Below are 6,285 nucleotides of genomic sequence, written 5' to 3'. Positions count from 1 at the left end.
ATTACCTATAAACTAGCCGCTCCGAAGCGGCGCTTCGATCTCCTCAGACTCCACTCCGGGGCTCCTTTCCCCCCCCCCCCCTCACCCGCTTCCCCCTCTCCTCCCTTTTGGGACCAATTGCCCGGCATCCGAGAAAAGAAAAAAAACCCGTTACGGGAAGCTGCTTCCCCCCCACCCCCATTTGCCACGCCTATGCCCCCACGTGACCACCGGGTCCTCCAATGGCTGCCCGAACGGCGCCTGCCTTTACGCCGCGTCGCTGGAGTTATAGCCGAGAAGTCGGCAAGCGAAGGCGTCTCCGCTGCTGGTCTGGGAGGGCGATGGTTCGCGGCCTTGCGGAGGTTGCGCAAGTAGCCGGGAGGAGACGCGAAGCGGTGAGTGGCGGAGTGGAGGGCGGGGTGGGTGGGGGTGTCACGAGCTCGAGCCCCCCTCCCCCGCGCTCACCTTAAGCCGTTGGGAAGAGCGGGGCGCGAGAAGAAGGGCAGCCGCCGAGCCAGGCCGAAAGAAGGCGGAGGAGGATTTGGCAGTCGCCCATCCTCCCTCGAACCCCGCTGGCCCTTCTCCTTAGGCTCCTTGGGGAGAAGAAACTTCCTTCGGGCCGCCGCAGGGCCCGAAGGAAGTCCACAGTTCGCCCTCGGTGTCCATGAGGAGCGCCTGCTGCATTTTATATATGCATTTTCTAAGGTCGGTCAGTCGGTCCAAGAGCGGAGCCCATTTTGCGCTCTCCGGATCAGGCTGGCGCCGTGATTTTCCACCCATCCGCACCTGATGGGAGCAAAATGTGGGTCGGGGGGCGGGGAGGAGTGGGTGGGAATTTCCCAGCGCTTTTTGTTTTCCCCGCGTGCTTTTCTGGTGTGTACGTGTGTGTGAGGGAGAGGTGTCGGGGAGGATTTCACCCCACACTCTTTTTAGTTTATCTTGTGTTCGGAGCAGCGTTGGGCAATGTTCCTCGGTCTGAACTTATAATAAACAAGCCCCGAGTCCCTGGGTAAGATTGCGGGGACTATGTTTTCCTTAAAAAATAAAAATAAAATAAAAGGACAAGCCTGAAATACTGGCAGATCTTGGGGGCCGGGGAGAGGGGGTAAGTTTCATAAGGATTAAAAAGTTTGGGTCAGAGATCTTCAAACTTGGCAACTTTAAGACTTGTGGACTTTAACTCCCAGAATTCTCCAGCCAGCTATGCCGAAGTCCACAAGTCTTAAAGTTGTCAAATTTGGGGATCTCTGGTTTAGGTTGATAATTCTGGGCAGGGAAATTCGAGAGCCAGGAAGGAAAAGGAAACTTGACAATAGCCTATTCTAATCATGTCTCAAAATGTGTGACAAGGTTCGAAGTTACAAGAAGCAAATAGTAAAAAGCCTTGCTGTAATCTGCATTAAAAGGCACTGTCGGTACAGGAAAAGATAAATGACTAAAATAAAGAAGGAAAGAAAATTGTGGGGGGGGGGGGATCTAAAGGAAGGCTTCTGAAATAAAAGACTATCCTTTATCTACATGAGGGGGGCCACTCTAGATTTGATGTGCGGCAGGCTTGGAAGGAATAACTGATTCTGAATATTGAAATTATCCTCAGTTCATTTCTCCTTTCCTGGCGTCTTTTCAAAATCTGTTCTGCAAAATAGGTGTTTGATGATTTTACAACCATTCATTTAGTGACAGCTGGAAGTTAAAACAGTACTGAAAGAAGTGGCTTGCAACCCATCCTTACTTAGGTGCTTGGCAATCAGCATGTGGTTGCGGTGCTGTGACCTTCCCAGCTGGCTTCCCATAAAGTCAATAGGGGAAGCAAGATTTGTTTAGTGACCAGGTGATTCATGGTCATATAGCCAAAAAAGATTGTAAAATTGGACAAAACTCAAATCAACTGCCCTGCTTAGCAACATAAATTCTGGCCTCAGTTGTGATTGATAGTCAAGGTTTACCTGTAGTCATTTGATCCCAAATATCTTGAATTCTTTCATGGCTGTCTGTAGTGCTGCCTCTCTTTCTGTCCTCCTAAACTGCTTTAAAATTCTTATCTCTGAATTGTAGTGATCTGCTTTTTTGGGATGTGTATGGTCTTATGCAAATGGAAACCACGACTTGGGGCTGTATCTCAGGACCACATGGAATAATGCATAATTAGATGTACGCCCTGCAGTGTACAGGTAGTCCTCAACCTAGGACCAATTGACTCAAAATTTCCATTGCTAAATAAGGCAGTTAAGTTAGTTTTGCCCCAATATACAACCTTTTTTGCCAGTTAAGTGGATCACTGCAGTTATTCAGTGAATCATGCAGTCATTAAAGGAATTCCCCCATTGATTTTGCTTGTTAGAAACAGCTGGGAAAGTTACAAATGGTGATCACATGACCCTGGGAGAGGGCGATTGTCATAAATAACATGCTAGTTGCCAAGCACCTGAATTTTGATCTTGTATTTTTTATATCAATATAGGAAGTAAATCGCTATTATGTATTGTAATTCACAAAGAGTTTGGTAATTGGCAGTACTGTATAGAATGTCTACCAATTTTAATAAACTTTGAAGCAGTAATTATAACTGAACATTTCTCTTTATTTTATGTAATAGTTGAACTGCATCATATGGGGTTAAGTTAATACTTTTCTATAAATAGTAGTAGAAAGGAGTAACAGTAGCCAGAACAATGTTCTTCAGGAAATTCCTCAATTGCTCAAACACATGCAAGGAAGCATTTGTTGTTATTATTTTTCCTGTTTCATACAACATCTTGTTACTTTTTCACAGAAATTATAAAATACCTAATAAGTATCTTTTGCAAAGTCATTCTTCTTTTCCACTTGGATGCTTGCAAATGTAAATATTTAGGAAAGAGGGGTATCTTATAGTCAACGTCAGAAAAAAAGTATTGGCAATCAAACATTGTAACATGGGGTTGGCTTCTAAAAATAAATGGAATAAATTTCATGTAGCTTTTTTTTAGTGGCAAAAATTAGACTAGACTACTTGTCTTAGCCATTCCCATGCCACATCCAGCATTCCCTGCTAACTATAAGAACAACATCAATCAATGTTGGCACATTTTAGCCACTATGCCACATATGAAATAAAAGAACAGCTTTACACAGGCCTGGCGTACTCATGCCAACAGGAAGGGCCTACTTCGGATCCCATCAGTCAAAGAATTCCATCTGCTGGGATCCAGAAGAAAAGTCTGCAGCACTCACCCTTTGAAGCATCTTGCCCTCCCCATCCTCCTATTCCTCCACAAGAGCCTAAAGACCTAGCTCTGCCAGTTGGCCTGGGATCCAAATAGGAGAGTTTCATAATGTAGGTAGCTGCTAGATTGATGGCAGATCCACCTCCCTTCCCCTTACTCTTTGCTCTCTATCCATCCAGCTTTCTTTTTTGGTAATCATATCCTGTAATTGTATTTCGTGATGTGTTATTTTTCATTGTTTATTTTATTGCTGCATTATTTTTTGTTCATTCTCTTTTCTTCCTTTTTATTGTTGTAAGCCGCCTAGAGTAGCCCCACGGTGAGGTAGGAAACAAATAAATTCAACAAATATTCAGTCTGTTCTATGCAAGATAGGATATCTAATTTAGCAATACTGTACTCTCTTTTTACAACCTTGTAGCCCCTCTTCAGGATAACCTTATAAACCCACAAACAAGCCCACATTTAATGGATTTCTGCATAAATGCATAATACATTGCTGTGAAGTTGGAGGTATTCAAGTTAGGAATGTGAATGTGCATCTTTTGTATAATTATTATGTTATCTTGGCTGACATGATTTGTGGCATATTTTAAACCATATAATGCAGCGGGAAATATTTTAGATGCAATTGTATTATGCACAATGGAGATATGTCTAAATATTGCTGCAATATTTACTGAAGGTGAGAAATTGGGTGGAGAATTATAAGGGAAAGAGTAAAAAGAACATTTAATTTTGGTGTGAAGATCCTCAGAAGAGAGGTAACAAATTTAAGGAGCAATGACAGCATTGGTGGATGAATGTGGTGAAAGCAATGGTGGTTTGCAAGGGTAGATAGGAAGAAAGAGTTTTCAAGCAACTAGATTTAGCTATCTTTTAATTGCTTGCTATTGTTTTCTGTGCTTTGATAAAGTTGCTGGCCCTGAAAGAGACTAGGTATGTATTCATACCTATGCAAATATAATGCTGTGCCTAACTATATTGAAAAAGTGGCTCAGATACATCCAATTCTGCTTAGGATTTGGCTTTTTTGAAATGATTATATTATGTTTGCAGTTTAAGAACAAAATTGCTCTGTGTTTGTTTCTTTTAAGAAGTTTTAGTAATAGTTTATAAGATATCCGTAAGACCTATGTATAATTCTTACACTGTAATAAACATCCTTCACATATTGATCTGAATATTGATGATAAATATTCATCCCCCCCCCCCCAAAGAGATTTTCATGTCCTTTAAAAAAGGAATGGATGTTTACATTGTCAAATAAAAATATTAGTTTCAGAACTGAGGTCGGCCAGGAATCAATTGAAGCATTTTCATATGCAAATCAGAATTTTCAGCAATTTTGACATGCTGAGAAGAAACAAACATGCCAATGCTGCTTGGTCATTATGCTATGGCTTGTTTACCGTGATGTGCAAAACAATCTTAACTTTTCTCTATGCAGACTCTTGGTTTGCATGTAAGAAGCTCCTGCTAGTTCCGTGATGGCGAACCTATGGCACGCGTTCCACAGGTGGCACGCGGAGCCATTTGTCAGGGCACATGAGACATTGCCCTGTCAGCAGACCAGCGCGCATGTGTGTGCTGGCCAGCTGACTTCTGCCTTCTTTTGAGGCCATTTTTTGCTAAAGCCTCCGGAGTGTGAAAAAACGGCCCTATGGGCAAACCGGAAGTTTGGGGACGTACTTCCAGTTTGCTCGTAGGGGCGGTTTTAGTCCTCCGGAGGCTTCCCTGAAGGCTCCAGAGGGCAAAAAACGATCCTACGAGCAAACAAAAAGTGACGTCAGGGAAGTTCCTGAAGCCTCTGGGGGCGTGGGGGAGGTTATTTTCGCCCTCCCCAGGCTCCAGAGTCTTTATCGGAGCCTGGGGAGGGCGAAAAAAGCACGCCAAAAATGGGGAGAGTGCTGGTCGTGCACGTTAGGGTTGTGTACATAGCATTATGGGTGTGACATGCCTGCGCACAACCCCCCTGCAATCCCCCCGCTTTTGGCACGCGAGCCAAAAAAGGTTCACCATCACTTTGTTAGTTATTTAACTCCTCACACCACAGGAAATGCTAGTTTGGCATGAATTGAGAATGTATCATATCTCTTAAATAATGGCAAAAGATTTAGTTCTATGAAGCATTCTGATCTATATCATATCACTTGAAAGAATTTTATTAGAGAATAGAATTTTTATTGGCCAAGTGTGATTGGACACACAAGGAATTTGTCTTGTTAATCTAAGATCGTGATGGCGAACCTATGGCATGTGTGCCACAGGTGGCACGCGGAGCCATCTCTGCGGGCACACAAGCCGTCGCCCAAGTCAGCTCCACTGTGCATGTGCACGCGCTTCCCACCAGCCAATTTTCGGGTCTCTGCTGGGAGGCATGCATGCACGGGGGAGGGTCACGTACACATGTATGGTGGGTGGGTTGCTGCCGGCATTACTGACAGTTTGGCATGCAAAAAAAACCTCCACTAAAAGTACAGTACATTACTAATTTTCCCCATCTTGTAGAATTGACAGTAGTAGTATTATGGTATAATTATAATTATTAATTCTAAATGATAAAGTGTGGTGAAGTAGATTTCTTCTATACTATTCCATATAGCTAAGGATGCAATATAATATTAACTGTTATGATTTTATTAATTCTGTAAAAGGTTTGTTTATTGTACGTAACTTCATTATGTTGGTAGAGTAAAATGGATAAGGGACATTTGTTCATATGATACGGGCTTGTTCTGTTATTACCTACTTGGATTCACAGAGATTTGAATATATTTTTGAACTTGTGCCAGAATTTCCTTTCCTTTCTGTTTTCCCCAAAATGTCCAAAAGGACATTCTCTAATCAAGGCTGTCTAGTTCACCATCTCTGCCAATATAATATATAAGAACAAAGTATCATATCATTTTTCCCATTTTTATCCATCAGCCCCATCAGAAATATCTCTGGTTTTGACTGTACATTTATCTTTTTTTGAATTTTCTGAATATAGAACCGAGGTGGTGGAGTACTGCAGGCTATTTCAGCTGACTGCTAACTGCAGTTCGGCAGATCAAATCTCATTGGCTCATGGTTGACTCAGCCTTCCATCCTTCCG

At 42.8% G+C, this 6,285-nt stretch overlaps 1 protein-coding gene across 3 annotated transcripts in view; it reads left to right on the top strand.

Moving 5' to 3' along the window:
• The first annotated feature begins 219 nt into the window (after positions 1-219).
• The window catches only part of IL6ST (interleukin 6 cytokine family signal transducer), a 31,443-nt gene continuing 25,377 nt past the window's right edge, over positions 220-6,285 (top strand). For 2 of the 3 annotated variants that reach the window (XM_081941279.1, XM_081941277.1), the window contains exon 1: positions 220-374. The gene's annotated coding sequence lies outside the window, so the exon portion shown is untranslated. Of the gene's footprint in view, positions 375-490; positions 685-6,285 lie in introns of those variants that run through there. The other variant, XM_081941278.1, reaches the window with a different exon arrangement.

Source organism: Natrix helvetica (assembly GCF_964273705.1).
Source record: "Natrix helvetica genome assembly, chromosome: 2".
Taxonomy (NCBI): domain Eukaryota; kingdom Metazoa; phylum Chordata; class Lepidosauria; order Squamata; family Natricidae; genus Natrix; species Natrix helvetica.
Note: the sequence above shows the minus strand (reverse complement) of the source record. Positions and strands in the feature narration are given on the sequence as shown.